The 20,683-nt window shown below is 37.1% G+C and overlaps 1 pseudogene across 1 annotated transcript; it reads right to left on the bottom strand.

Annotated features, from left to right (window-relative positions):
- Nucleotides 1-19,121: 19,121 nt before the first annotated feature.
- On the bottom strand, nt 19,122-20,061 carry LOC308347474 (olfactory receptor 6C1-like; annotated as a pseudogene). The gene has a single exon. The product of its transcript is annotated as an olfactory receptor 6C1-like (transcript).
- Nucleotides 20,062-20,683: the final 622 nt, after the last annotated feature.

Genomic DNA, 20,683 nt, shown 5'->3' with positions numbered 1-20,683 from the left:
AAAATCATCTTGTTTTTTTCCTAATAGAAAGGGAGAATTTGGATCCCAAATCAGATCAAAGCATCAACCAGTGTGAATGGGAATAATGAAGGAAAGGCAGTAATCATATAAATTACTCTCAAAATCTGTAGGTTTTCATAGAGATATTCTACATATACCCTGATTATCTCAATTTGTTAACTAGTTATTTATATTTGGGGATAACTTTTAACTTAAAGAAGGAAAGGAATTCTTAAAAAACATAAGGCATCAGAAATTAATATTTACTTAGAATAAATGATATTGTTTGGGCACTTGTGGGCTTTGCCTTCAAAGAGAAATGGATTAAAAATGCAACTTAGTCACATTATAATATTGTGACTTTGGACAAGTTACTCAATCTCTCTGAATTTTACTTTTTCTTCATTTAAAAAATGGGAATAATAACTCATGGAATAATCATGAGGGCTAATTTAAGAAAAAGTAAAATTAAATTATACAAAATTTGTATAAAATGTACTGCCAGAGAGTGGTTAATATTATCTTTATTCTCCCAAAAATAAAGTCAATGAACATATTTGAGGAATACAGCCTCATTTAAACACCAAAACCGGGGCACCTGGGTGGATCAGTGGGTTAAAGCCTCTGCCTTCGGCTCAGGTCATGATCCCAGAGTCCTGGGATTGAGCCCTGCATTGGGCTAGGGAGCCTGTCTCCCCCTCTCTCTCTGCTTGTCTCTCTGCCTACTTGTGATCTCTGTCTGTCAAATAAATAAACAACAACAACAACAACAAAAACAACAAAGAAAACCCACCAAAACCATTTTTGAGACTGAGAGACTGTATGCACTTATCTCGTTTACTCAGTATGAGTTATCTATGTTAATTTGAAGAAACTGACACTGAAAGAGATTAAGTATAATAAGCAAGATCAGACATCAGATGTTAGTTGATAGTAGAATTGGAATTCTTAAATCTTTCTGCCTGAAACCACAGCATTTACTATTTATTAAACATGTATTCAATGAGGAAGATCAAATTGAGTGGCAATAGTTTTATGAAAATTAATAGAGGAATAAAATATTATGACAAGCAGGAAATGTAACATAATCATTTTTCATAATCCTTGATAAATACAGCTGACCTAAGAAACCCAAATTATTTTATGTATTCCGACATAAAGTTAAGGTAAACATTAATGAATCAGTACTAAGAAAAAGAAATTTTCCATTGGCTACAACTATACAATCTTACCTCTATTAGTCACACAAACGACATTATCAGCTGGTTGAAATAGCAAAAAAAAAAAAAAAAGCAAATTGATAACTATTTCAGTTTTACGTTAAGAGATCCAGTATTTTTAAAATCCGTCTTTCTCAATACATTGGAGTTACTTTATTTCTGTAGCCAATATTCTTTTACACATTTTTCACTGTAGCTATGGGGGCAGAAATAGTGAAGAGAAGTTAGATTTGGAGTTACTTTGGGCCTTTCTGGGAGAAGATTCTATGTAGATTTTCCCCTGCATAAAGCACACATTTCATTTACCATATATGCCTATGTCTCAGAGCTAATACTCCAGTAAATCAAATGTGCCAACAAGGACCTAGAGGAAAATACGCTAAGGATTGTACAAATATTATCAACAGTTGCACCAATATTGGAACAAGAAACTTTTGGGATAATGCCCAAAGAGATAGAAAGGGCATAAGAAATCAGCCAGAAGCACATGGAATATTTTGCATATAATCTAAATGATAAAATAACTAAATGTGCTGCCATTTTCCTTCCCATCCTCCAGAGCTCTACAGAAAGCATTCAGGGAACAAAAGCTCCCAAGAGTGAACCGGAGCAGATTAGTTAGCCCAGCCCCTGGCAAGGGTGGTGCAATTCCACCTTGGGCAAAGACACTTGAGAATTATTACAACAGCCCCTCCCCTAGAAGATCAGAAAGAACATCCAGCCAAGAAAAAGCTCACTGATCAAGGACAACAATGAATTCCAGAGGAGGGGAAAGCAAAGCATGGAATTCATGGCTTTCTCCCCATGATTCTTTAAACTTGCAAAGTTAATTAAATTTATTTCATTTTATTTTTTTCTTATTCTAATTTTTTAAACTTTTATTCTTTCCTCTTTTTTAACCATTTTTAACTAGTTTATCTTAAAAATACCTTTCTTAAAAAATCTTTTTGAAACTTTATTATTATAGTCATATTTTATCCTTCACTGTGTCTAAATTTATTTTTTTGTATACATATAGAGTTTTTCTTCTAAAAATTTTTGGGATACAACTTCTTCTAATAGATCAAAGTATACCCTAAATCTAGCACTGGGCTTTGTTTTAGTCTGCAGCCTGAGCAAATTCTCTCCACTTTCTTTTTCTTTCCTTTCCCAACCAACTTATCCTATAAACTCCTTTTTTTGAGTTTTTTAAAAATTTTCATCCTTACGGTCATATTCCATCCCTTCATCATGTTTACCCTAATTTGTGTGTATGTGTGTGTGTGTGTGTGTGTGTGTGTTTTTCTTTCTTTCTTTAAAATTTTGGGAGGCAATTTCTTCTAACAGACCAAAATACACCCAGAATCAAGTGTGTGGCTCTGTTCTATTCACCAGTCTAATATATGTGTGTGTGTGTGTGTGTGTGTGTGTGTATGTGTGTGTATTTTTGAACTTCCTTTTACCCATTTCTTCTCCCCATGGTTTGGGGTCTTTTCTGATTTGGTTAGTGTATATTTTTCTGGAGTCCTTGCTATACTTTTAGTATTTTGTTCTCTCATTCAACTATTCTTATCTGGATAAAATGACAAGGCAGAAAAATGCACCACCAAAAAAAAAAAAAAAAAAGAACAAGAGGCAGTATCGAATGCTAGGAACCTAATCAATATGGAAACTAGTAATATGTAGAACTAGAATACAGGTTGAGGATTATCAGGGTGCTATCTGGGCTTGAAAATGTAAGGAAAATATTAGAGAATCCCTTTCTGGAGAAATAAAATCCCTTTCAGGAGAAATAAAAGAACTAAAATCTAACCAAGTTGAAATAAAAAAGCTGTTAATGAGGTGCAATAAAAAATAGAGGCTCTTACTGCTAGAATAAATGAGGCAGAAGAAAGAATTAGTGATATAAAAGACCTAGTGATGGAGAAAAATGAAGCTGAGCAAAAGAGAGACAAACAGCTACTGGACCACGAGGGGAGAATTTGAGAGTTAAATGATACCATAAGATGAAACAATATTAGAATAATTGGGTTTCTAGAAGAAGAAGAAAGAGAGAGGGGGTCAGAAGGTATATTGGAGCAAATTATAGCAAAGAATTTCCCTAATTTGACAAAGGGAACAAGCACCAAAATCCAGGAGGCACAGAGAACTCTCCTCAAAATCAATAAGAATAGGTCCACAGCCCATCATCTAATGGTAAAACTTACAAGTCTCAGTGACAAAGAGAAAATCCTGAAAGCAGCCCAGGACAAGAAGTCTGTAACAAACAATGGTAAAAACATTAGATTGGCAGGAGACTTATCCACAGAGACCTGGCAGGCCAGAAAGAATACTCATGATATATTCAGAGCACTAAATGAGAAAAACATGCAGCTAAGAACACTATATCCAGCTAGGCTATCAATGAAAATAGAAGGAGAGATAAAATCTTCCAGGACAAACAAAAACTAAAAGAATTTGTAAACACCGAACTAGCTCTACAGGAAATATTGAAAGGGTCCTCTAAGCAAAAAGAGAGCCTAAAAGTAGTAGACCAGAAAGGAACAGAGACAATATACAGACAGTCACCCTACAGAAATACAATGGTGTAGCATGTCTAAATTCATATCTTTCAATCGTTACCCTGAATGTAAATGGCCTAAATATCCCAATCAAAAGACACAGGGTATCAGAATAGATAAAAATACAAAACCCATCAATGTGCTCTCTACAAGAAACTCATTTTAGACCCAAAGACACCTGCAGGTTTAGAGTGAGGGGGTGAAAAACAATTTACCATGCTAATGGACATCAAAAGAAAGCTGAGGTGGCAATCTGTTTATCAGATAAATTAGACTTTAAGCTAAAGACAGCAATAAGAGATGAGGAAGGACACTATATCATACTCAAAGGGTCTGTCCAACAAGAAGATCTAACAATCTTAAATATCTATGCCCCTAACATGGGAGCAGCCAGCTAAATAAACCAATTAATAACAAAATCAAAGAAACACTCAACAATAATACAATAATAGAAGGGCACTTAAAACCCCCCTCACTGAAATGGACAGATCATCCAAGCAAAATATCAACAAGGAAATAAAGGCCTTAAATGACGCACTGGATGGACACTGTAGATATATTCAGAACATTCCATCCCAAAACAACAGAATATGCATTCTTCTCTAGTGAACATTCTCCAGAATAGATCACATCTTGGGTCACAAATCAGGTTTCAACTGGTACCAAAAGACTGGGACCATTCCCTGCATATTTTCAGACCCCAATGCTCTGAAGCTATAACTCAATCACAAGAGGAATTTTGGAAGGAACCTTAATACATGCAGGCTAAAGAGCATCATACTGAAGAATGAATGGGTGAACCAGAAATTAAAGAATAATTTTTAAAAATTCATGGAAACAAATGAAAATGAAAACACAACTGTTCAAAATCTTTGAGACACAGCAAAGGCGGTCCTGAGAGCAAATTATGTAGCAATACAGGCTTTCTCAAGAAACTAGAAAGGTCTCAAGTATACAACCTAACCTTAAACCTAAAGGAGCTGGAGAGAGAACAGCAAAGAAAGCATAAACACAGCAGGAGAAGAGAAATATTAAATATCAGAGCAGAAATCGATGAAATAGAAACTAAAAAAAAGGGAGACAAGATGGCGGGGAAGTAGGAGGAGGCACCTTTTCAACCTGTACCCTAAAGTGAGCTGATTACCTACCAAAGAACTCCGATCACCCATGAAATCAGCCTGAGATCAGAATTATACACGTCTGGATCTCTACGGGGGCCAGAAGACGCCAGTGGGCAGGTAAACTGGAGTGGGAACGTCGGACTGATATCGGAAGATAAACAAAAGGGGGAGGGAGCCACCAGAGGCGACCGATTGGAATATAATACCCCAACACGAGAGTGCCCTGCATCTGGGGACCAGCATTAACTTGGAGCCTTGTTGAAAGCACTCAAAAGAGCAAACGATCGTGCGGGGAAATTGTGGGAATCGGGGAGACTAGGGATAGGGGCTTAAGTCCCCAGACCCAGGGCAGCCTCCCCTGGCGCTGAGCCAGAGAGTGCGGCGGAGAAACCTGGTCTTTGTCCCGGAGCCGCCAGTGCGCCCGAGAACGGGTGGAGTCCGGCTCCCGTGAGGGGCTGGGAGCCACACCAGACGGCAGAACGCGCACCTTACTGAAGATGGGCGCGTGCCTCACCCTCCCCTGAGAGAGGTGGACAAACGCCCAGCCTGGTGTTCTCGGACCCACGCGGCGATAGATCCACGCGGCGATAGAGCCGATAGAGCTGGAGGCGCCGCGCCCCAAACCCTCCCCTGGGAGAGGTGCGCGCAAGCCCGGCGCTCTTAGCCCCAGCCAGCGGGAAAATCTCAGTGTGCGATCGCTGCTTGGAACCTCTCTGGCGCTCTGGAGCTGCCCAGACAGCCACAGCTGCCTTGGTTTTGCGTACAAGCAGGAGATCCTGCGTCCCCAGGGACCGCGACTCAGAACCTGCTCTGCCAGTGGCCCAGCAGCTGCAGCACCTGCAGGGGAGCCAACTGAAGCTTCTCTCTGAGAGGGAGGTCGGGATGCAGTTTGCTTTCCTCTAAACCTCCAAAAACCATCAAAAGCTGTCAAGGTGAGAGAAAAGAAGTGAACAAACATAAAAACCTCCAGAGAACAAAAACCTGAAAAAATTGTTTTTCTCAGAGCCCACCCCCTTGAGGGGGTCGGGAGGACTTAACTCAGGGAACATCATTGACTGAAAACCCACGTGGCAGCCCCCTCCCCCAGAAAACAAATCAGGAAAGAAAAAAAAAAAAAAGACTACAAGAGAACAACCACCACTACTTCATAGATACAACTTTTATTTTTAATTCTTTCCCACTATTCTGGTTCATTTTTTTTCTTTTTTTATATAGATAATTTTTTAACCTATTTACCATCACAGTGAGATGTCCAGTACATCAAATTCCATGATAAACTTCTAACCTGAATTTTTTGATACATACACATGTGTTTTTCTTTTGCTTTTCCATTTTCTTAATTTTTAAAAAAATTTTTAATTTAGTTTAGTCCAGTTTATTCCTTTTTTATTTTTATTTTCTAATATTCATATAGAGTTCAACTTCAAAGTAACCCCCTTTCTCCAAGCAATGCTACCCCTATAGGTGAACCAATTTTTAATCCCCCTTTCTCTTAGGAAAGTTGAGTCCTTTAACAAAGATATCAAGATACATCCAGGAAGAATCAAAATAACCTTCCTCGCCCACACTGAGAATCTATAACCATGCTCCCATCTTTTTCTTCTGCCAGTGTCTCTGTGTAATTATGTTTGTCCTGATAGTATATAAATCTTATACTTGGGGTTCTTCTTGACGAGGCTCCTCCTTTTTTTTTGCTTATATATATATATATATTTTCTCTCATCATATACTTTTATCAGTCTTTTTGTTTGTCTGTTTTTGTTTGTATACGTCATAAATCTTACCCTGGGGCCCATTTGGGCTGAACCTTCTCTTTTATCTTCCCTTTTTTTCCTGTCTCTCTCTCTCCCTCTTTTTTCTTTTTCTTTTCTTTTTTCTCTCATTTGGGTGGGGAATCCTGAGTGCTCAGAAGCGTTCCAGGGTGCACCTTGACTGCACCACGGTCAATACATCCAGCTACATCTGTCCAGTCATCTCTCACCAAAATGACTAGGAGGAGGAATCCCCAACAGAAGAAAAATACAGAGGATGGGCCTTCTGCAACAGAGCTAACGGCTATCAACATAGACAATATGTCAGAAAGAGAATTCAGGCTAACAATTATCCAGGCAATAGCTAGGTTGGAGAAAGCCATGGATGACCAAACGGAATTGATTAGGGCAGAATTGAAAGCGACCAGAGAGGAGGTTCATAATGTTAGGGCAGAGCTGAAGGCCACCAGGGATGAGGTTCACAACACTCTCAATGAGTTCCAATCTAATCTAAATTCTCTAAAAGCTAGGGTAACTGAGACAGAAGATAGAATTAGTGATCTGGAGGACAAACAAATAGAGAGAAAGGATCAGGAGGAAGCCTGGAACAAACAGCTTAGAAGCCACGAAAACAGAATCAGGGAAATAAATGATGCCATGAAACGTTCCAACGTCAGAATTATTGGAATCCCTGAAGGGGAGGAGAAAGAAAGAAGTCTAGAAGATATAGTGGAACAAGTTTTTCATGAAAATTTTCCCAATCTTGCGAATGGAACAAGTGTTCATGTACTAGAAGTAGAAAGGTCCCCCCCCCAAGATTATAAATTCAAAAAAAACATCCAGGCACCTCATAGAAAAATTGAGGAATCATAATTGTAGATACAATCTCTTGAAAGCCACTAGGACAAAGAAGCTCCTTACATACAGAGGAAAGCCCATCAGAATAACGTCAGACCTGTCCACAGAGACCTGGCAAGCCAGAAAGGGCTGGCAAGATATATTCAGGGCACTAAATGAGAAGAACATGCAGCCAAGAATACTTTATCCAGCAAGACTGACATTCAAAATGGATGGAGAGATAAAGAGTTTCCAAGACCGGCAAGGCTTGAAAGACTATGCAACCACCAAGCCGACACTGCAGGAAATATTAAGGGGGGTTCTATAAAAGAGGAAAAATCCTAAGAAGAGCATTGAACAGAAATATAGAGACAATCGACAGAAAGAAAGACTTCAAAGATAACACAATGTCAATAAAAACGTATCTCTCAATAATCACTCTCAATGTGAATGGTCTAAATGCACCCATAAAATGACACAGGGTTGCAGATTGGATAAAACGACAGGACCCATCCATATGTTGTCTACAAGAGACCCATTTTGAACCTAAAGATACACCCAGACTGAAAGTGAAGGGATGGAGAAGCATCTTTCACGCCAATGGGCCTCAAAAGAAGGCCGGGGTAGCGATTCTCATATCAGATAAATTAGATTTTAAACTAAAGACGGTAGTCAGAGATACAGAAGGACACTACATCATTCTTAAAGGGACTATCCACCAAGATGATCTAACAATTGTAAATAGCTATGCCCCCAATATGGGATCAGCCAATTACATAAGAAAACTATTAATCAAGATAAAGAGTCATATTGATATGAATACATTAATAGTAGGAGATCTTAACACGCCTCTCTCAGAAATAGACAGATCATCGAAGCAGAAAATCAATAAAGAAATAAGAGCATTGAATGACACATTGGACCAGATGGACCTCATAGATAGTTACAGAACATTCCACCCTAAAACAACAGAATACTCATTCTTCTCAAGTGCACATGGAACCTTCTCCAGAATAGACCACATACTGGGTCACAAATCAGGGCTCAACCGATACCAAAAGACTGAGATTATTCCCTGCATATTCTCAGATCACAATGCTTTGAAACTGGAGCTCAATCACAAGGAAAAGTTCAGAAGGAACTCAAATACCTGGAAGCTAAAGACCACCTTGCTTAAGAATGCTTGTATCAACCAGGAGATCAATAAGAACTTAAACAATTTATGCAAACCAGTGAGAACGAAGACACTTCACTCCAAAACCTATGGGATACAGCAAAGGCGGTCCTAAGGGGGAAATTCATAGCCATCCAAGCCTCCCTCAAAAAAATTGAAAAATCCAGAATACACCAGCTGTCTCTACACCTTAAAGAACTGGAAAATCAACAACAAATCAAACCAACTCCACACGTAAGAAGGGAAATAATCAAGATTAGAGCAGAGATGAACGAGGTAGAAACCAGAGATACAGTAGAACGTATCAATGAAACTAGAAGCTGGTTTTTTGAAAGAATCAATAAGATCGATAAACCATTGGCCACACTAATCCAAAAGAAAAGAGAGAAAGCCCAAATTAATAAAATTATGAATGAAAAGGGAGAGATCACAACTAACACCAAGGAAATAGAAACAATCATCAGAAGCTATTATCAACAGTTATATGCCAATAAGCTAAGCAACCTAGATGAAATGGATGCATTCCTGGAAAACTATAAACTCCCAAAATTGAACCAGGAAGAAATTGACACACTGAATAGACCAATATCCAGTAACGAGATTGAAGCAGTGATCAAAAACCTCCCAAAAAACAAGAGCCCAGGACCTGACGGATTCCCTGGGGAATTCTATCAAACTTTCAAAGAAGAAATAATACCTATTCTCCTGAAGCTGTTTCAAAAAATTGAAGCAGAAGGAAAACTTCCAGACTCTTTTTATGAAGCCAGCATTACCCTGATCCCCAAACCAGGCAAAGACCCTACCAAAAAGGAGAATTTCAGACCGATATCACTGATGAATATGGATGCTAAGATTCTCAACAAGATCCTAGCAAACAGGATCCAACAGCACATTAAAAAGATTATCCACCATGACCAGGTGGGATTCATCCCTGGGTTACAAGGATGGTTCAACATTCGCAAATCAATCAATGTGATAGAACAAATCAATAAGAGAAGAGAGAAGAACCACATGATCCTCTCCATTGATGCAGAAAAAGCTTTTGACAAAATCCAGCATCCGTTCCTGATTAAAACGCTTCAAAGTATAGGGATAGAGGGAACATTCATGAACTTCATCAAATCTATCTATGAAAAACCCACAGCAAATATCATCCTCAATGGGAAAAAGCTTGCAGCCTTCCCATTGAGATCAGGAACACGACAAGGATGCCCACTCTCACCACTCTTGTTCAACATAGTATTAGAAGTCCTAGCAACAGCAATCAGACAACAAAGAGAAATAAAAGGTATCCAAATTGGCAAGGAAGAAGTCAAACTCTCTCTCTTCGCAGATGACATGATTCTTTATATGGAAAACCCGAAAGACTCCACCCCCAAACTACTAGAACTCATACAGCAATTCAGTAATGTGGCAGGATACAAAGTCAATGTCCAGAAATCAGTGGCTTTCTTATACACTAACAATGAAAATACAGAAAGGCAAATTAGAGAATCGATTCCATTTACTATAGCACCAAAACCATAAGATACCTCGGAATAAACCTAACCAAAGAGGTTAAAGATCTGTACTCGAGGAACTACAGAACACTCCTAAAAGAAATTGAAGAAGACACAAAAAGATGGAAGACCATTCCATGCTCTTGGATGGGAAGAATAAACATTGTTAAAATGTCTATACTGCCCAGAGCAATCTATACTTTTAATGCCATTCCAATCAAAATTCCACCAGTATTTTTCAAAGAGCTGGAGCAAATAATACTAATATTTGTATGGAATCAGAAGAGACCCCGAATTGCTAAGGAAATGTTGAAAAACAAAAATAAAACTGGTGGCATCACGTTACCTGATTTCAAGCTTTACTACAAAGCTGTGATCACCAAGACAGCATGGTACTGGCATAACAACAGACACATGGACCAGTGGAACAGAGTAGAGAGCCCAGATATGGACGCTCAACTCTATGGTCAAATAATCTTTGACAAAACAGGAAAAAATATCCAGTGGAAAAAAGACAGTCTCTTCAATAAATGGTGCTGGGAAAACTGGACAGCTATATGTAGAAGAATGAAACTTGACCATTCTCTTACACCGTACACAAAGATAAATTCGAAATGGATAAAAGACCTCAACGTGAGACAGGAATCCATCAGAATCCTCGAGGAGAACATAGGCAGTAACCTCTTTGATATCAGCCACAGCAACTTCTTTCAAGATATGTCTCCAAAGGCGAAGGAAACAAAGGCAAAGATGAACTTCTAGGACTTCATCAAGATAAAAAGCTTCTGCATAGCAAAAGAAACAGTCATCAAAACAAAGAGGCAACCCACGGAATGGGAGAAGATATTTGCAAATGACAGTACAGATAAAAGGTTGATATCCAGGATCTATAAAGAACTCCTCAAACTCAACACACACAAAACAGATAATCATATTAAAAAATGGGCAGAAGATATGAACAGACACTTCTCCAATGAAGACATACAAATGGCTACCAGACACATGAAAAAATGTTCATCATCACTAGCCATCAGGGAGATTCAAATCAAAACCACATTGAGATACCACCTTACACCAGTTAGAATGGCCAAAATTAGCAAGACAGGAAACAACGTGTGTTGGAGAGGATGTGGAGAAAGGGGAACCCTCTTACACTGTTGGTGGGAATGCAAACTGGTGCAGCCACTTTGGAGAACAGTGTGGAGATTCCTCAGGAAATTAAAAATAGATCTTCCCTATGACCCTGCAATTGCACTGCTGGGTATTTACCCCAAAGATACAGATGTAGTGAAAAGAAGGGCCATCTGTACCCCAATGTTTATAGCAGCAATGGCCACGGTCGCCAAAGTGTGGAAAGAACCAAGATGCCCTTCAACAGATGAATGGATAAGGAAGATGTGGTCCATATACACTATGGAGTATTATGCCTCCATCAGAAAGGACGAATACCCAACTTTTGTAGCAACATGGACAGGACTGGAAGAGATTATGCTGAGTGAAATAAGTCAAACAGAGAAAGTCAAGTATCATATGGTTTCACTTATTGGTGGAGCATAACAAATAATATAGAGGACAAGGGTAGATGGAGAGGAGAAGGGAGTTGAGGGAAATTGGAAGGAGAGGTGAACCATGAGAGACTATGGACTCTGAAAAACAACCTGAGGGTTTTGAAGGGGCGGGGTGGGAGGGTGGGGGAACCAGGTGGTGGGTATTAGGGAGGGCACAGATTGCATGGAGCACTGGGTGTGGTGAAAAAACAATGAATACTGTTACGCTGAAAATAAATAAAAAATTTAATAAAAAAAAAAAGAAAAGAAAAAAAAAGAAACTAAAAAAAAAAAAATGGAACAAACCAACAAAACTAGGAGCTGGTTCTTTGAACGAATTAATAAGATTGATAAACCCCTGGCCAGACTTCTCAATAAAAAAAAAAAAAGAGAAAGGACCAGAATAAATGAAATCATTAATGAAGGAGGAGAGATCACAACCAACACCAAAGAAATACAAACAATTATAAGAACATATTATGAGCAACTATATGCCAGCAGATTTGATAATCTGGATGAAACGATGCATTCATAGAGAGATACAAACTACTACAACTGAACCAGGAAGAAATAGAAAACCTGAACAGACCAATAGCCAGTAAGGAGATTAAAGCAGTCATCAAAAATCTCCCAACAAACAAGAGCCCAGGGCCAGACAGCTTCTCAGGGGAATTCTACCAAGCATTTAAAGAATTAATTCCTATTCCCCTCAAACTGTTCCAAAAAAATATAAATAGAAGGAAAACTTCCAAACTCATTTTATGAGGCCAGCATTACCTTGATCCCCAAACCAGACAAAGATCCCAACAAAAAAGAGAATTACAGACCAATATCCTTGATGAACACAGATGCGAAAATTTTCACCAAAATATTAGCCAGTAGGATCCATTAAAAGGATTACTCACCACGACCAAGTGGGATTTATTCCAGGGTTGCAAGGTTGGTTCAACATCCGCAAATCAATCAATGTGATACAATACGTTAATAAAAGAAACAACAATAACCATATTAAACTCTCAATAGATGCTGAAAGAGCATTTGACAAAGTACAGTATCCTTTCTTGATCAAAACTCTTCAAAGTGTAGGGATAGAGGATATATTCCTCATTATCTTCAATGCCATCTATGAAAAACCCACAATGAAAATCATTCTCAATAGAGATAAACACAGCTTTTTTGCTAAGTTCAGGAACATGTCAGCGATGTCCATTATCACCATATTCAACTGCTATTCAACATAGTACTAGAAGTCCTAGCCTCAGCAATCAGACAAGAAAAAGTAACCAAAGGCATCCAAATTAGCAAAGAAGAAGCCAAACTCTTACCCTTTGCAGATGATATGATACTTTATGTGGAAAACCCAAAGACTCCACTCCAAATCTGCTAGAACTTGTACAGGAATTTAGTAAAGTGTCAGGATATAAAATCAATGCACAGAAATCAGTTGCATTTCTATACACCAACAACAATACAGAAAAAATAGAAATTAATGAGTCAATCCCGTTTACAATTGCACCCAAAACCATAAGATACCTAGGAATAAACCTAACCAAAGAATCAAAGAATCTATACTCAGAAAACTATAAAGTACTCATGAAAGGAATTGAGAAGACACAATGAAGTGAAAAATGTTCCATGCTCATGGATTGGAAGAACAAATATTGTGAAAATGTCTATGCTACCTAGAGCAAGCTACACGTTTAATGCAATCTCTATCAAAATATCATCAATTTTTTTCAAAGAAATGGAACAAATAATCCTAAAACTTGTATGGAACCACAAAGGCCTCAAATAGCCAGAGGAATGTTGAAAAAGAAAGCCAAAGTTGGTGGCATCACAATTCCAGACTTCAAGTTCTATTATAAAGCTGTCATCATCAAGACAGTATGGTAGTGACATAAAAACAGACACATAGATCAATGGAACAGAATAGAGAGCGCAGAAATAGATCTTCAACTCTATGGTCAACTAATCTTTGATGAAGCAGGAAAGAATGTCCAATGGAAAAAAGACAGTCTCTTCAACAAATGGTGTTGGGAAAATTGGACAGCTACATGTGGAAAAATGAAACGGGACCATTTTCCTACACCACACACAATAATAGACTCCAAATTGATGAAAGACCTCAATATGAGAAAGGAATCCATCAAAATCCCTGAGGAGATCACAGACAGCAACCCTTCAACCTCAGCCACAGCAACTTCTTCCTAGAAACATCACCAAAGGCAAGAAAAGGAAGGGCAAAAATGAACTATTGGGACTTCATCAAGATCAAAACTTCTGCACCGCTTAGCCTCTGGAGCAATGTCCCTCAGTGGAATAGACTTCTAAAATTCCAATTTTGTGTTCTGTTGCTCTCTCACTTGTCGGGTGCCTGCCACTCCCCCCATGGTCTATCTTCTTGTATGTTGCCTTGGATTCACTTCTCTGCACCTCCTACCTTCTGGGAAGTGGTTGATTTTCTGTTCCTAGAACTGCTGCTCTTTTTCTCTTCTTTCTCCTGTTGAGTTTGTAGGTGTTCAGAATGGTTTGATGACTATCTACCTGAACTCCTGGGACCTGATGATATTTCAGTCTCTTACTCCTCCACCATCTTGCTCTTCCCCCCCATATGCCAAGTATTATATTCAGAGTTAGTACCCTCCCTGACTATACTATAATAATATAATTATGTACAGAAAAGATAAGGTTAGTAAAAACACCAGTAAAACTGTGCATATTATAGTAAAGCTATGCAAAATTTGCAGACCTTACAGAGCTTCTCATATATGTCTATACACACACACACATATATATATGTATATGTATATATACATATATGAGAGCAAACACAAAATTTTCTTTGTGTTGTTTTTTGAATTGGGCTATTATATTGACTGTTATAGCTCAAGACCTTAGGCAAATCATTCAACATTTCTAAGCATCAATTTACACATTGGTAAAAAGGGATAATCATGTCTAATTTGTCATACAGCTGTGGAGATTAAATATGATATGCTATAGAACATACCTTGTCTTGCACGTGACACAAAATATATGTTCTCTATAGACGAGTTGCTATTTATGAAATTCCTATCAAACTTTTAGTTGGCATAAGAGTTAGTGGCTGCCTTGGGGTGCCTGGGTGGCTCAGTTGGTTAAGTGGCCAACTCGTGATTTCTGCTTGGGTTATGATCTCAGAGTCTTGAGATCAAGCCCTGTGTCAGGCTCCATGCCCAGAGCAGAGTCTGCTTGTCTCTCTCCCTCTGCTCCTCTCCTCGCCCCTGCACATCCTCTCTCTCTCTCTCTGTCTCTCTCTCTGTCTCTAAAATAAATAAATAAATAACCTTTTTTTTTTAATAAAAAAATAGTGGCTGCCTAAATATTTATCTGTTATATATTTTTATAAAAAATAATGCAGAAAATAAGAAGACCTTATAAAACAAGATGTAATACCTGACTTCATATCTAGAAAACATAGAATATATGACCTTCAGATAATTTGTAAGACGTAACATATGCATCCAAGTTTACTAACCGAATGGGAAGAATTGGACAGACACTACAGATAGTGTGCAAAAACAATGGTGCTGTAGATATTTATTTCATGACTCAGGTAACTTTTAAAAGGAAAAATAATTTTATATCAATAAGAGAAAATAATTTAAAATAAATAGAAACAATATCGACTTTAAGTCATTACAGTATAAAATATTTTTTACTGAATTTTATTTGACACACAGTATTACATTAGTTTCAGTTGTACAACATAACATTTCAAGAAATCCATACATTATGCTATGCTCACCACAAGTGCAGCTGCCATCTGTCACCATTTAGAGCTATTAAAATAGCATTGACTACCTTCCTTATGCTGTACCTTCTATTCCTGTTACTTATTTATTCCATAGTTGAAAGTCTATACATTCTACTCCCCTTCACACATTTTGCCCATCACCCCCCCTTCCTTCTGGCAACCATCGGTTTGTTCTATGTATTTATGGATCTCTTTCAGTTTCGTTTGCTTCTTTATTCATTCTTTGTTTTATTTTTGTGATTCCAAATATAAGTGAAATCATATGGTATCTGTCTTTCTCTGTCTGATTTACTTCATTTAGCAAAACACCCTCTAGATCAATCCATATTGTTGCTAGTGACAGGTTCATATGCTTTTTTGTGGCTGAGTAATATTCTGTTATATATGTTGCAATGTCTTTATCCTTTCCTCTGTCAAGGTACACTTGGATTGCTTCTGTATCTTGACTATTGTGAATAATGTGGCAAAAAATACAGGGGCTATATATTTTTTGGAATTAGTGTTTTTGATCAAACATTTTGATTAATCAAAATAGTTTGCAAATGATTTACATTCCATAACTACTCGTTTTATATTCATAATCATAAATCCCTGACATGGAATGTACAGATAGTTTTAAAGGAAGACACAATTCATGTTATCATGTTAACACAATTGTGTGTTAATAATTATTAACACATTTATGTTATCAAGAGTGTTTAGCAAATGAGCTCAGCATTTCCTGTAGCTGTGACATGAATATAGGAAGATAATAGAAATTAGTTTAAATTTCATTTTCTTTTATTGAATCTTCATGATAACATTCATTCATACTACCCAAAACTTTGTTTTGTTTGTATGAAATAGTACTTCAAGGGCCAAATCTTTGAAGGTCTGTGTACTTTTTGGTCCCTTAGGGTGTAAATAAAAGTGTTCAACATGAGGGCAACAGAATTATTGAGAATAGCTACTTCTTTTGTCACGAATGTCTTTTTTTCTTTTTTTTTGCAGAAGAATTAGCATATATGGAAATAGAAATGACAATCATGTGAGTCGAACAAATAGAGAAAAACATTGTTTTTCTCTGACTAGGAGATGTGATGTATACGTAAGACAAAATCACCAACACCAAAGTAAATAGCAAAGCACTCCAACCAAGCAAAAGCCAGTTACTACAAAGAGTCATGTATCTGAGTGAGACAGTTGCAAAAAAGGAAAGATAGCCACATGCAAAGTGTTCAATGACATTGGAAACAGAGTAATCCAGCTGAGTAATCCAGTATAAGTGGTGGGAAAATGGTCAGAAACTTGCCTAGCAATGCACATAGCATAAACAGGTTACAGAGTTTCCTGTTCTTGGTTGTATAATGAAGGGGCTTGTAAATGGCAATAATAGTGATCAAAGTACTTGGCAATTAGAATTTGAAATTCAGTTACCCCCATAAAAATAAAGAATAGTTGGGCAACACAACTGTTATTGAGAATGATATTATCCCTGGTGATAATTACCCTCAGAAATCAAGGAATACATGTAATTGTAAATGAGATTTCTAAGAAAGAGAAGTTCTAGCTAAGAAATACAGAGGCCTTTGTAGATGAGCGCTCACCCAAGTTAGGGTGATGATAGTCAGGTTTTCATTGACACTTAACATGTATGTGATAAATAGAGTAAAATCAGAATCAGGATCATCAGAAAGGCTCAGCAGGACAAACTCTGATCATCGTGTGGTGGTTTCTTTCTTTCTCTTCCATTTTTATTTCTTTTAAAGATATGAGACAACACTGATGAATCTGGAGGACATTACCCTAAGTGAAACAAGTGGAAGGACAAAAAAATGCATGATTCCACTTATATGAGGTGTTAAAATCAGTTTATCTCATGGAAATGGAGTAGAATGCAACTGTCTTAGGATGGAGCAGGGTCGGCAATGGGGATTTGCTATTAGCTGGTATAAAGTTCAGTTCTTTAAGAAGGGTAAGTTTTCAAGATCTTGAAGATGAATACTGTTGAAGAACATTGTTTGCTGTTCTACATTTTGATTACAGTTAACAATACTACATTGTGCCTTTAAAAATACAAGTAGATAAATCTCGAGTTAAATGTTCTCACCACTTTATAAATATAATTTGTACTTATTCACAACCATAATAGTTAACTATAGAGACCAATGTTAATAATAATAGCTACTTTTTATTGATAGCTAATTATGCTATGTGCTTGAAAGGTTCATTCCCATCCCTATGGTACATTATATATGCCAGATTTATCTGACACCTGATTCACCACTGGGAAAATATATGTTGAGAGGTCATAGAAACCCTAACTTTGTCAAATATTTGCCTTCTTTCACATACAAAATATACTTCAGATAGAATGAAATTGAGAAACCATTCATAAGTTTTATATTACATTTTGAATACTCTTCAATTTTCTATTACTTATTTTATTTTTTTCTCTACAACTCCTATGCTATATTTCTCAGTTGAATATTTTACACAGAAATCATTAGGAATGGTACGACATGAATTAGGATTATAGTATATTTTCTATTACTAAATAGTCATTTATATTATTTAGAATACTTTATTGTATCCATAATTTTCTTCCATTTTCTCTCTCACACACACATACAGAAACACACATATATTTTTCCAAAATACTTTAGGCACTTAATACCTTAAGTAGAGTGAGTGGAAGAATATTTTAACAGGTGAAATTCTAACTTTATATGAAATGGAAAATTTTGCTCTGTTATGAAGATTTTATTTTATATAAAACTTAAATGATTTTGCTTTTTAGGCATCAAATAATTTAGACACATGCCCAGTTTCAACCTAGTCCAAAACTAGAAAGGAGCTATACATATATATTTCAGCATTGTCAGAAAGCAAAGCTTACATTCCATGGAATTAGAAAAATTGAACTTATTCTACATATCTAAGACAGTATTTCTTCACTGTTTTCTATAGTATGTATATGTGTGTATGTATGTATGCATGTATGTATGTATATCTGGATCTACTTGTATATCTACCTATATCTAGTGAGTCATAATAGATTTTGGAAATAAGGAGATGTATTTAGCAGCATATCTACAAAAGTATATATGTTAAGTATCTATTCTTTTTTTTCACGATAGATAAATTATATGAACACAACCTATTTAGTGAGTAATGTTTCGTGGTTTTTAAATGAAAGCTTTCACATTTTTCAAAAAAATCATATGGCATTTGAAGATTTTTTTTTCCTAGAGAAACTGCAAGATGGTGAAAGGATTTCTGACAAAGATCACTGAAAATCACAAAATTATATTTTCTGTATAGAGTAAGGATAATATCACATCAGTAAGTATAGTGCCTCCTCCATTCTGTGTGATAATCATTTTCCTAAACAAAATGCAAAGTAGAACTTTACAAATTAAACAATTAATAATCAAGAAGTTGCAACTAATCAAAGTTTCAGAAGAATGGGAACTAGAAAAACTTACAAAGTTATTTCATCTGAATGGGAAATATATTAAATGTGATTATAAACTCTTAGAAAAAGAATGAGTAAGGATAGCAGGAAGACCACTGTGATTTAAAGGTGGCTCAAATTTCATGTTTGTAAATTTTAAATTGCCCTGCAATGTGTCTAATTTGCAAAACCATAATATTTCATTTGCTTGAGAAAAATACAATCTTCCTTGCCCTGTCCATAAAGGCTCGCTTGACTTGCTGGTTCCTTAGGCTGTAAATAAAGGGGTTCAGCATGGGGGCTACTGAGGTGTTTAGCACAGCAACACCCTTGCTCAGAGACTCTCTGTCTTTTGCTGAGGGTTTAATATACATAAAAATGCAACTGCCATAGGAAATGGAGATGACAATCATGTGGGATGAACAGGTGGAAAAGGCCTTTGTCCTCTGACTAGCAGAAGGAATCCTCAAAATTGTTCTGATGATATATATGTAGGACAGAATTATTATTACCAAGGTGAACACTAAAGTAAACAGAGACCAAGAAAACCCCATTATCTCTAGGAATTTTGTGTCTGAACAAGAAAGTTGCAGCAGGGGGTAAAAATCACAGGTAAAATGGTCAATAATATTAGACCTACAGTAATTAAGGTTTAAGAGAAACATGAGTGCAGGGAATACAATTAAGAATGAAATCAGCCATGAAGAGAAGACAAGGAGTATGCACACTCTGGGATTCATGATGGTCATGTAATGCAGAGGTTTGCAGATGGCAATATAACGGTCATAGGACATGGCAGCCAGGAGGTAAAATTCAGTGACTCCCAACAAAATGAAAAAAAAAGAACTGAGCAATGCAATCATTAAAGGAAATGGTTTTATCTCCTGTAATCAGAGTGCTTAGGAACTTGGGTATGCTGACAGTGGTGAATGAAACCTCTAATAAGGAGAAGTTTCTGAGGAAGAAATACATGGGAGTCTGGAGGTGAGCATCCAGCAGGGTAAGGGTGATAATGGTCAGGTTCCCAGTGATGCTGAGCATGTAGGTGATGAACAGAAAGACAAAGATCACTCCCTGAAGCTGCGGGTCATCTGACAATCCCAGGAGGATGAACTCTGTTAGTTCTATGTGGTTTCTCATTCTCCAGTTGCTTATTTGTTGTTCTCCTACCAGACCTCTAGGAGAAAACACAAGGAAGAAACTCAAAGAGAGGATTAAGAAAAGTCCAAGTTTGGAGCCAGAATTTGGCAAAAAACCTATGTGCTTTCATCTACAGGGGAGATTTGATGCATCTTTGATTGATTCTTCCCAACCCACAAACATCTGTGCTGAAATCTCCTGTGAACTCCTCCACTATGCTGTGCATGTCTGAAAGTTAGGAAGAGTCTGACCTTCAAAGCTTTTGCAACACAGTCCAGTGCCTGGAAGTCACAGGGGGCTTAAAATAAGCACTTGTGTACTTAATTCACTCATTCATTTTGAGTTTGTTCTTGCATCACAAACACCCATCAGGTGAAGCTCTCTATTGTATGCCCAATTCCTGGCTCCATATTACATAAGTTGTGTCTTTGTTTTACAAGATGTTTTCCCCCATCTGGAGTAAATTTATAAGAAAGGACACGTGGAAGAAGCCCCAATTTTTTGACATATAATTAAAAAAGAAAACTTCATTAAACATTATTTCAAAATAGGTTTTATTAAATTTCTTTAGAATGCATTCTTTTAATTAACTTTACTCCTGCTCAGTAACTATACTCTTCCT

This window comes from Martes martes (genome assembly GCF_963455335.1).
Source record: "Martes martes genome assembly, chromosome: 8".
Classification (NCBI taxonomy): Eukaryota; Metazoa; Chordata; class Mammalia; order Carnivora; family Mustelidae; genus Martes; species Martes martes.
The sequence above is the reverse complement of the archived record's forward strand: the minus strand, read 5'-3'. Positions and strand labels throughout refer to the sequence as shown.